Source organism: Rhinolophus ferrumequinum, chromosome 2, assembly GCF_004115265.2.
Source record: "Rhinolophus ferrumequinum isolate MPI-CBG mRhiFer1 chromosome 2, mRhiFer1_v1.p, whole genome shotgun sequence".
NCBI lineage: Eukaryota > Metazoa > Chordata > Mammalia > Chiroptera > Rhinolophidae > Rhinolophus > Rhinolophus ferrumequinum.
In genome coordinates, this window is record NC_046285.1 from 14,110,019 (window position 1) to 14,121,763 (window position 11,745).

An 11,745-nucleotide genomic window follows, 5' to 3' on the forward strand; every position below is an offset into this window, starting at 1 on the left:
AACAATTACAAGGCATACACAAAGTCAAAAAAACAGTCTGAAGAGACTTAAAAAGCATCTGAACCAGAGTTAGCTATGGCTGGAAATGTTGGAATTATTGGGCCAAGAATTAGAAGAAGAAAAAAAGCAAAACTATGACTAATATGCTAAGGTCACTAGTGAAAAAAGTAGACATCATGCAAAATAGATGGAAATGTAAGAAAATAAATGGAAATCTAAGAAAGACCAAAAAGAAATTCCAGGTAACAAAAACACTGTAGTAGAAATGAAAAATGCCTTTGATAAGCTCACTAGTAGATTGAACATGGCTGAGGACAGAAACTCAGAGCTTGAGGATATGACAATAGAAACTTCCACAACTGAAAAGATAAGAGAAAAAATATTGAAAAAAAAAAAAAAAAAGACTATCCAAGAACTGGGGGACGACCACACAAATTGTAACACTTGCTTAGTAGACATACCTGAAGAAGGAAGGAAGGAAGGAAGGAAGGAAGGAAGGAAGGAAGGAAGGAAGGAAGGAAGGGGAAGGGAAGGGAAGGGAAGGGAAGGGAAGGGAAGGGAAGGGAAGGGAAGGGAAGGGAAGAGGAGAAAGAAAGAAAGAAAAAGAAAGAAAGAAAGAAAGAAAGAAAGAAAGAAAGAAAGAAAGAAAGAAAGAAAGAAAGGAAAATAAAGAAAGAGGCAATATTTGAAGCCATAATGACTGAAAATATCCCATAAATTAATATCAGACACCAAATCACACATCCAGGAAGCTCAGAGAAAAAAAAAAGCAAGATAACATACAAACATATACTTAGGCATACCATGTTCAAACTGCAGAAAATCAATGATAAAGACAAAATCTTGAAAGAAGCTTGGGGGGTGGAAGAAACACCTTGCTTATAGAGAAGCACAGTTAAGAATTGTGTCAGATTTATAGGGAGTTGGCTCACGTAACTATGGAGGCTGACAAGTCCCAAGATCTGCAGCTGTCAAGCTCGAGACACAGGGGAGCTGATGACATAGTTCTAGTCCAGGTCCCAGGGCAAGTCAAAGGCAGGGGAAGAGCAATGTCCTAGTCTGAAGAAAGTGTGGCATAGAGAAAGCAAATTCTCTCAGCTTTTTTGTTCTATTTATGCCTTCAATGGTTGTATGAGGCCACCTATATTATTAGATTGGTGAAAAAGTAATTGCGGTTCTTGTGATTATTTTAACCTTTTAACCTGCAATTACTTTTGCACCAACCTAATAGGTAGGGCAATCTGCTTTACTCAGTCTACTAAGCCAAATGTTAATCTCTTCTACAATCACCCTCATAGACACATCCAGAATGATATTAACCAAATAACTATTCATCCTATGGCCCAATAAAGTTACACATAAAATTAACTATCACAAGTCTAACCCTTGTCAATCTGGCATCCATATGCATTTCCTTAAACCATATTTGATCTCCAAATAAAAATAATAACTGTCAAAATTACACACATAACATGATATAGCTATCATTCATACAACTGAAACATACTAGCCCTTTCTACAAAAGAGGAGCCCTCGAGTGATGTTTACCCTTCTCCATGATATCCCATAATTAAAATACCTTGATATAAAATTAACAATACTTAAACACTGTAAAATAAAGTCAATGTATCTTATGTTACATGATCAAGAAATAAGAGAGAAAAGAAAGCAAAGATATATATATCCAGGCAATTAAGTTCACGAACTCATCCTAGAAAAATTGCTACATAACTCATTGCTGAATATCACTACGGTCACCTTTGAAGTACTCCTCTTGAGAAACTATGCACTCACTGATGCCAGCACCTAGTCCACCCTTCAAAGAAATTTTGGAACTCTTTCTGTAATGGCCATCGGAGGTGTCATCGTATTATCCTTGATGTCCTGAATGTCATCAAAATGTCTTCTTTTCAATATTTCCTTTATCTTCGGGTAAAGAAAGAAATCATTGGGGGCCAGATCAGGTGAGTAGGGAGGTTGTTCCAATACAGTTATTTGCTTACTGGTTAAAAACTCCCTCAGAGATAGTGCCAGGTAAGCTGGTACATTGTCATGATGCAAGAGCCATGACTTATTGGTGAAAAGTTCAGGTCATCTGACTTTTTCACACAGTCTTTTCAGTACTTCCAAAGAGTAAACTTGGTTAACTGTTTGTCTACATGGTACAAATTCATAATGAATAATTCCTCTGATATCAAAAAAGTGTAGCAACACATTGCAACAATTTCGCGAACTTCATTGTCAGAACTTGGTATACACATATACATATATACACACATGCATATTCTTATTCATAACAAAATAAGGAGGAAATAATCATTAAAATTACAGTTCTTATTTCTGTAACTGGTCACATGGTTGTAACTATTATTTATAATTACCTTCTTCCACTATCCAGTGTATTTCATTTGTATTCAGCAAGCAACTCAGCTAGCTGCTCCTGGTTTTTTTTTTTACCTGATGGAGTTATCTAAACCTTAATTTTTGAAAGGTCTGGGCCATTAGTAATTCTGCTTGGACAGGGTTATTGTAGTCTTCTACTGACTTTAATCACAGGACATCATAATACTAAGAGACAACCTAAGGGATGTCTCGTATTCCAAGTATAATCTTCCCTAACTTCATTGGGGAGTAGCAGTCCAATTTCCACTTGGAAGTCAGAATCAAGCACCTCAGCCAACAGAGCAACTCTCGTATTTGCCTCTTGATTTAGTTGCGTGAGGAGATCAAAGTGTGCAGCCAGCAGTCTTAACTTCCAGCTCCATAGAATTAATGTATCTCCTTGTGGAAGCATCCTTCATTTTGGAATGAAGACCTCTACCCAGCAGAACATAACGTCCCCAGACCGTGAAGCAAAAAGTGTACTAGTGGGTCATTATCATTAGAGGTAGTAGTGAGTGATGTCATGCCCATTTCCACTTCTTGATTCCTGGATCAGTGAATCCTGGCTATATAAGAAACAGGATCAGATATGGGATACCAATTCAGAAGATATACATCTTTCTTGAGAACCTTTTCCCAGACTTGCAAAGTTTTACCACCTAACTGGTGCTATAACTGAGTCTTCAAAGAGTTATTCCACCATGTTATCAAGCCAGTTTTCTTCAGGTCGGTGGGGAACAAGGTAAGACCAGCAAATTTCATGAACATTGGCTCATTGCTATGCTTCTTTTGCCACAAATAAGTTCCTTGATCAGAAGCAATGCTGTGTGAAATACTATGACTGTGGATGACGCTGTCTGTAAGTCCACAGGTGGTAGTTTTTGTGGAAGTATTGCGTACAGGGAAGGCAAATCTGTATCTAGAGTGTCTATCCCACTACAAATAAAAAGTTGCCCCTTTTATGATGAAAGAGGTTCATTGTAATCAACCTACCACTAGGTAGCTGTTTGACCACCTCAGGGGACAGTGCCCTACTGGGGACTCTATTGATCTCTAATGCTGGCTGACTCGGTACTCAACAGTGACTATAGCCAGGTCAGCCTTGCTGAGTGGAAGTCTATGTTGTGGAGTCCATGAATAACTTTTATCCCTGCCCATGGCCACTTTGTCCATGAGCCCATTGGAAAATGACAGGAGTAACTAGAAAGAGAGGTTGACTAGTCTCCACAGAATGGCTCATTCTATCCACTTGATTATTAAAATCTCCCTTTGCTGTGGTCACCCTTTGATGAACATTCACATGGATGCCATTATCTCTATGGGTTTTTTTTTCCCCATTCAGAGATGTCTATCTACATACCTCTTCTCCAAATTTCATTGTCACCAATTTTCCACTTTTGTTTCTTCCAAGTCCCTGACTCCAGCCAAACCATTGGCCACAGCCTGACAACTGGTATATAATTACACATTTTCCAATTCTCTTTGCAATAAAAGTGAGAAACCAGATGCATTGTTTGAAGTACTGCTCCCTGGGAGGATTTTCCTTCAGAGATGTCTCAGAAAGTGCCTCAGCTTTCAAGTGGTACCTGCATATCTTGCAGAACCATGTGTAAACCAGTCCTGAGACTTCTCTTTCTCTGCCAATTGATCACAGGGATCTCTCCTTGTTGCCATAGGTACAGACTAGGAGAGAGAAGGCAGAGAGGCAGGAGTATGGGCCATGAGCATTTGGGCTACTTCATCATGTAACTTACATGTGACTTCAGGGCTTGCTCGTATATACCATCTCCATTTATTGATGGAGTGTATCTGTACACACACTTTATCTGGCTTGGTGAGTCAGGTAACACCCAGTTCTGCTGGGTGCCTCAGGTCATGTGATAACTTGGTGGCCCATGTTTAAGCATTCACTTTCTCCTAAGGCCCAGTAGCAGGACATGAGCTGTTTCTCAGAAGGGAGCAGTTGTCCACAGGGATGGCAGAGTTTTGCTCTGAAAGCCTATGGGCCTGCACTGGGTTTCACACACAGGGGCTTACCAAGGCTGCAAACAGTGTCCCTATCTGACTCTGACACTTCAAGCACTATTGTATCCGTTGGATCAAATGGCAGAGCTTCTGGCATAACAGCTTGGACCTGTTGCAAAGTTTTCTTTTATTCTGGGCCCCATTCAAAATGAGCCGCTTTTTGGGTCACTCAGTAAATGGGTTGGAGTAACACACCCAAGCGTGGAATCTGTTGCCTCCAAAATCCGAAGAGGCCCACCAGGCACTGTGATTCCTTTTTGATTGTAGGAGGGACTAAAAACAAGAACTTGTTCTTCACATTAGAAAGGATATGTTGGCATCCTCCATACCACTGAACCTTCAGAAATTTCACTAAGGTAGAAGGCCCCAGAAGTTATGTGGGATTTATTTTCCACATAAAATATGCAAATTTCTTAACAGTAAGCCTAGAGTAGTTGTCACACCCCACTAGATGTAATAAGCATAATATTATCAATGTAATGATCTAGTGTGATATCCTGTGGAAGGAAAAGTCAACCGAGATCACTGTAAACTAAATAATGAAATAGAGCTATAGAGTTAATATATCCCTGAAGTAGGGTAGTGAAGAATCGCTGGCCTTGCCAGCTAAAAGAAAATTGCTTTTGGTGAGGCTTATTGACAGGGATGTAGAAAAGGGCATTTGCTGGGACTGGATCCTAGGGGAGCATATCACTGGGTATGATTTGCAGTATTCGATTATGTTTATGAAAACATTTAGAACTGGGCCCTGAAGGAAAGGAAAAGGGTTATAGCAGACAAGTTCTTACCTTTTTAGGGAATAGTTGTGGCTCTCCCAAAGAATGAATAAGTTTGTCCCCTACCTAGAACCCCCTACCCCCAAATTGGTGGAGAACATCACTCAAAAACATTAATTTCAATTTAACAAATAATTAACAAGCAGCTGCTACATGCTAGATTACTCTGGAAGCCATGTGGAGAGCATGTTTGCTGATGGTGGTTGGAGGCACCTGGAAATAAAGGGACTAATTGGTAGGCAGCAATCTAGGTGAAATGTGATGAGAGGATGATCACAAGAAAGACACAATGGGGACAAAGAAAAGAATTTAGAGTGAATATTTGCAATCAAGTATTGAGGCAGAAGCCAGATTGCTGTGGGTTGTGGATTTATTTATTTATTTATTTTTTATGTAACTAAACTACAGGACAGACTGAGCAACTCGAGTTTGAAAGACATTCCTTTGTGATATAATAACACTCCTACAGTTCGAAGCCGGCAGAGACCTCATGATTCCAGTGCAGAGATCTTTCCATTACATTACCTGCCTCAGCCTCTGCCTATAGAAGGAAAACATTATCTTTGAAGGAGAAAGGGAAGTGAATTATGGCATGGTTTCTTTTACAACCAAATACTTCTGCAATCAGAAGTTATAAGTAAGAACGCTATTTGATGTGGTGTTTCACTCTCAGCAAAGGGTTTTCAGTTAATCAGACATTGGTCTACGTGATTGCTGTTAGATATCTGCTTCAGAATTCACATTTATTCCTTTACTGGGTCATCTGCAGGTTATCTTTTTATTATCATCCAGATAAATAATTTCCTTCCTGTCTTGTGGCTCTGCATTAACCAAACCCTCAGGCACCCTGCTATTGCCTCTTATTGCTGGAAGAAAAAAAAAGTACCCATGTGTTTTGTTTTGTTTTATTTTGTTTTGTTTTATTTTTTCTTACTTACTTCCTTGTAGCATCTTCTCATTCTTTTCATTACCAAATATTTTTAATGGCCTATGTGATCATTGTTACGGCTTTTCAAAAATATTCTGGTATTCTCCTTCTAGGAGTGGTAGAATTGCACTCCCCCGACCATCTTGAAATTCGGTAAAACCATGTGACATGCTTTGGCTAATTAGATGTGAGCAAAGTGATCCATCTAATTTCCAGGAAGACACTCTAAGAACCAAGCAGGAAGGCCCTTCTCCTTCCTGCCACAACAATCACAGAAGTATGTGCAAAGACAGAGCCTAATTCTGCCTGCATCCCTAGGTGAGGCCTGCACTGGATTTGCAGTTTGAGTAAGCAATAAACCTGGAGCTTTGTGCTACTAAAAGTACTGAATTTTGAACATTGAGTTGTGGTGCGGATGTAATGAAAACCTAAAATATGTGCCATTGTTTATAGTCATCAATTGGTGAGAAATAAATAAATAAATAAATAAATACATATACATATATGTTAGAAGGTGGGAAATGAGATCCATGTTTTGAAATAACAAAAGATTTGATAAAGCTGCCTTTTGCTGCAATTTAGAAAGTAGATCGGGAGACTAATGAGCTTGTAGTGCTAGAAGTCTGAAAACAGAATATCTGCATTTCACAATATGTTCAAAGAAAGAGAAGCTCTGAAAAGATTTGACAGCTTGCGAAGGGATTAAAGGAATAGGGAGAGTACCTAAAACCGAGGTCTTTCAGGGTTGAAAGAGACAACTGCTTCTCACCCCAATGCAAATGAGAATGTTCACCAATAAGAGCCTATTAAAATTCAGCATTGCAGCAGAATTAAATCAAGGAAAAGGCCAATGGTAAATTTTTTGATTTGGTTATGGTGTCCCAGGGAAAGAATACAGGATGTGATCTTGAGCAAATACTTTCAATTGGAAAAGAAAAATTGTTCTAGGAAAATCAACAAAGTATTTAGCTTTTCCTCTGAAAAATGTTAGGCTCAAGGTACCCATTACTAGGTTTAAAGAGAGAGGACAGGGTTAAAAAAGCAAAATAAAAAACATCACAAGTGAAGTATGATGTCTAGAAAATAATGCTGGAAAAGAACTGTAAACATGGATTTTGACATATAGAGGTCACTGGAATCAACTAGATTAAAGAGCTTTTAGAGAGATATGTTTTGCCAGAGAACCAGCAGCCTGGACAAAAACAGACTGTGACTGTTTACATGTTAACGTGGCTGGTGGGGCAGGGAGTGAGCAGAGAATCAGCTCAGGGCCTAGGAAGAACACGTTTATCAGTGCCTGTTTCAGATATGGCTAGAATCATAATGAAAAAGAAGACAGAGTTTCCTAGAAGGTCGAGCAAAGAGCTGTTAAGAACACTGGACAAAAGTAGTTCTACCTTGAAGTGAACTCAGAGAAAACTCAAGATATTCTCTGTTTAGAGGATGCGTTCCTCACAATGTCCACCTTTTGGGACATCAAAATTGCTACTATCACTGTCTGCAGTATGTCTGTCTTTCTTCTTCTTTCTGAATGGGAATGTTTATTTGGGTTATTTCTTCTTTTATGATATGTGTCTACCAATTACAATCTTTATTATGTTCTTAAATCTACCTGCCCACTCCATGTTTCTACCTAAACACTTAATATCAGTGGGACCAAACAAATACATTTGATAACTGTTCTAACTTTAAATTCAAGTTTACACATTTCAATAGGACTCAACAATGCCTGAAAAACATACTCTTCTTGCTCAGTTTTGTATTCTATGCAAATCATTATTCATTCTCTACTCACGTCAAACATTATATCCTTCTCTAAGCTCCTCATTGTTAGCTGTTGAGAAAATAAACACAAACAAACAGAAACTCCCCTGTCTGGCCATCACAAAATCCAACTGAACTGTATTTTTCTCACTGTCTCTTTCTTCCATTATGTAATTACTGATAAATTGTCCTTCCTTCCATCAAAGGCCTGTGTCCCCTGTGCATAAAACCTCCTGTCTCCCGCATCAGAAATTTCATTCCTCTACTAAATCACTTTTTTAAGACTTGAAATATCCAAAATCCGCTAGTGTTTCCCCAGTACACATTTTTAAGGAGCTATTAATTGTAAACATTTTGGAGAGCTGTTTATAATTCTTCTGTTTCCTCATTTCACATTCTTGCCTCAACCTGGTGTAGGCCCTCATTTCACTCTGCAGACTCCTCAAGTCAAGGTAACTAATGAGTGTCATTCTGAAAAGTCCAGTGGTCACATTTTTGCTTTTGTTTCATTGAAATCTCAATATCACTCAACCCATTACTTCTTCCTAATAACTTTTCTTATTTTGACCTCTGTCAAATCGTACCTCTCAGACTTCCTCCTGCCTTGTGGCATTGCTTCTAAGTCTCCTCTTACTCAATTCTGCTTCTCTGCTTGATCGTTAAGTGCTGGAGGACCTTTGTCCTCAATTTTGGGCCTTTCTCTTGTCTGTTTCCGTACTTCCACTATGTCATCCAATCCCATAGCTTCACATAATATTGATGTGCTGATACCTCTAACCCAGACAATTCCTACGATCTCCAGACTGATATATTCAACTACCTCCTTGATTTTTCTACGTGTCTTCCTAATAAACATTTGAAACTTTAGACTGACAAACTAAAACCTCATTTCCTTTCCTAACCAAACCTACTCTCCCCTCAGCTTTCCCAAGGTGGTAAATAGTACTACCACGTAGTGCTGTGGACAAAGTCTAAGAGTTTGAGTCCTTGCTTTTTCCCACACATCAGCAAGACCTATCAATTGACTATGTACCGTAAACATATTTTAAACCCATCTATCACTTCTTCTCTTTACCACTACCATCCTAATCCAAGCCACTATCATCTTTCACCTGCTCAGTTGTAGTAGTTTTCTAACTCTTCCCTTCATTGGCTTCCATTGTACTTAGTATCAGATCTAAATGCTTTACTTTGGCTTTTATAGCCCTCCATAAAATTGTCCTGCGTTTGCAATCCCATTTCTCTCCCTGCTTACTGTGCTCTAACCTCACACTTTTATTTTTTCTGCCTGGTTCCTCTGATACACTGAGTTAGGTTCCTCCTCAGGGCCTTTGTACTCACTGTTCCTTCTGCAGAGAATGATTTCCCCTTTTCCTTCTCATCATTCAACTATACTGAAATGTCTCAGTTCCTCAGAGACCCCTTTTCTGAAAATCCTAACATAGCCCGAACGTGGCGATCTCTATTTAGACATATTGTTTTCCAGATATTTTTTAGATATTTTTTAGATTTTAGATATTTTCCACTATCTAAAATCATCTCTTTCTTTTGTCTCCTCATGTTTGATCAGACTCTACACTTTCTAGAGGGCGAAGAGTTCAGTTTTTTCCACCATATTTCTTTAGTATCTATGTAGTTGGGTTTTATTTTAGGTGAATATTTCTTTTTCTTTATTTAATAAAGTTTTATTTTTCAAAATGTACAGTGGGTGGGACCTGTTTTTCATGCATCTTCACCAGCAGTTGGGACATCCCCACCCTTGGTGTTTCTGGTGTAAATTACTTGAGCTCAGTGCTTTGAAACTAATTTAATAATTCCTTTACTAAGGAGCTCCAGAGGGCTGCCCTGGCCAAGGAACCGTGGATCTTCAGTCTCTCAGAGACAGCAGCAGGGGTTATAAGCTTATAGTTGGGAACTTCCTTACAGAGTTTGTCATATGTCGCTTAGTCAAACAAGACTAGGTTATTGAGCTTGTCCTGAATGTTGTCTTTGGACCACTTCTTCTTTTTGGCCTTGCCTCCAGATTTGTTCACTGGGTCTTTGTCTTTCTTGGCTGACTTTCCAGCATCTTTCTTCTTCTTGTCGTCTTTGGGCGGCATGGCAAAGTGCGGACAGCAGAGGCTACGAAGGCAGCTTTGCTAAGATAGGTGAATATTTCTTGATACATGACTTTTAGACACATGCTAATCTGTCCTGTCTCAGTCCTTAGATTCCTCACAATCATGGTCCTTTACATCACTGACTCTCTCCTAGGCTTCCACATTGATCCCTTGTCTTCTAGCTCTACCTTCACAAACTAACTCCTCATTCCTGCAAAACAGTAATTTTCGTTGAGTATAATATAAAGCCATAACAAGAATTGTTCCTGTCATTTAAAACTGTGAGCAAAATCTGATCTGATTCCCAATCACTTTCTAGTAGTACCCCTAATTTTCACTTGGGCAGCCAATAAGAGAAAAAGCAAAAACGTAAATGGAAGAAAGTGTTGATTAAAAAAAAGCAAATTAAAAAGAATCTCAGAGAAGATGATAAGAAAACTTGGGAAATTATTTATTTGAGCTTGTTTTAATTCAGCTATTGTGTTTTATGGATAGTATTTTTCTGTCAATGTTTCTGAATCTCTACATCATTATTCTCTTTCATCTCCCTAAAGTTAATAAAGTGAAAGCACAAAATGTGAAAGCACAAAGGCACATGAAAAAAATTACTAAAACACTGCTGTTTAAAAACTATTAAGTTCACCAAATAATTGCATGCATATTATATATCTTTAATTTCCAAACATAGACAGTTAGCCAGGCTCATGTTGACATCAGGAAAATATTTGTAATAATATTGTTAATCTAATTCTAGTTTATTTTTTATCCCTATACACAGTAAAGAAGGTAATATAGTGGGACTTCGTTTGTGCCACTGTAAATATACACTCATCTAAAAGTAGCTTTAAGATATATGTTTTGAATTAAACTGGTATTTCTGTTTTTATGTCTGAAACAAACTGCATCCATATTAACCTTATCTGCAGTATAGAAACTCTAGTACAACAGTGAAGTTAACTTCAGGATTACTTATTTGAAAAAATTATTTTCATTAAATGCTCTATTTTTGTCAACAAATGTGCACCAACTAATTTCTTTAGGAAGCATCTGTCCTTTTTAAATCTCTTTTGGTTCCTTGACCAAATCAAGGCCATTTGGCTCAGAGCAGCAGCACACAGCTGTGTTTATAGGTGTTGTTGACAAGAAAAAACGCATCTCGTGCACAGACACCAAAGCAGAGTTATTATATAGGACACATGATGAGAGAGAATAGGACACATGATGAATTTCGGTACTAAGGCATTTAAGTAACAATTCTCTACTTCAGTTCTTATTTTTTGAGATAGTAGGCATGAAGTCGTCTTACCACATGAAAGGCAATTACAGTAGTCTCCCCTTATCCACAGAGGATCTGTTCCAAAATCTTAGTGGATGCCTGAAACTATAGATAGTACCAAACCCTATGCATACTTATACTACTTTTTCCCCATACATACTTACTTATGATAAAATTTAATATATAAATTAAATACAGTAAGAGTAAAACAATCACTAATAATAAAAGTTATGTGAATGTGGTCTCTCTCTCTCTCTCTCTCTCATAACTGAGACATCTACTAAGTGACTGATGGGTGGGGAATGTACACAACGTGGATACGCTGGACAAAGGAAGGATGATTGACATCCAGGCAGGGCCAAGTGGAAAGTTGGGGATGAGATTTCTTCATGATGCTCAAAATGACAAGCAATTTAAAATTTATGAATTGTTTATTTCTGGGATTGTCCATTTAATATTTTTGAAGTATTGTTGACCACGGATAACTGAAACAAA

General features: G+C 38.2%; 1 pseudogene; it reads right to left on the reverse strand.

Annotated features, from left to right (window-relative positions):
* Window positions 1–9,597: 9,597 nt before the first annotated feature.
* LOC117031029 (40S ribosomal protein S25-like) lies at window positions 9,598–9,996 on the reverse strand (annotated as a pseudogene).
* Window positions 9,997–11,745: the final 1,749 nt, after the last annotated feature.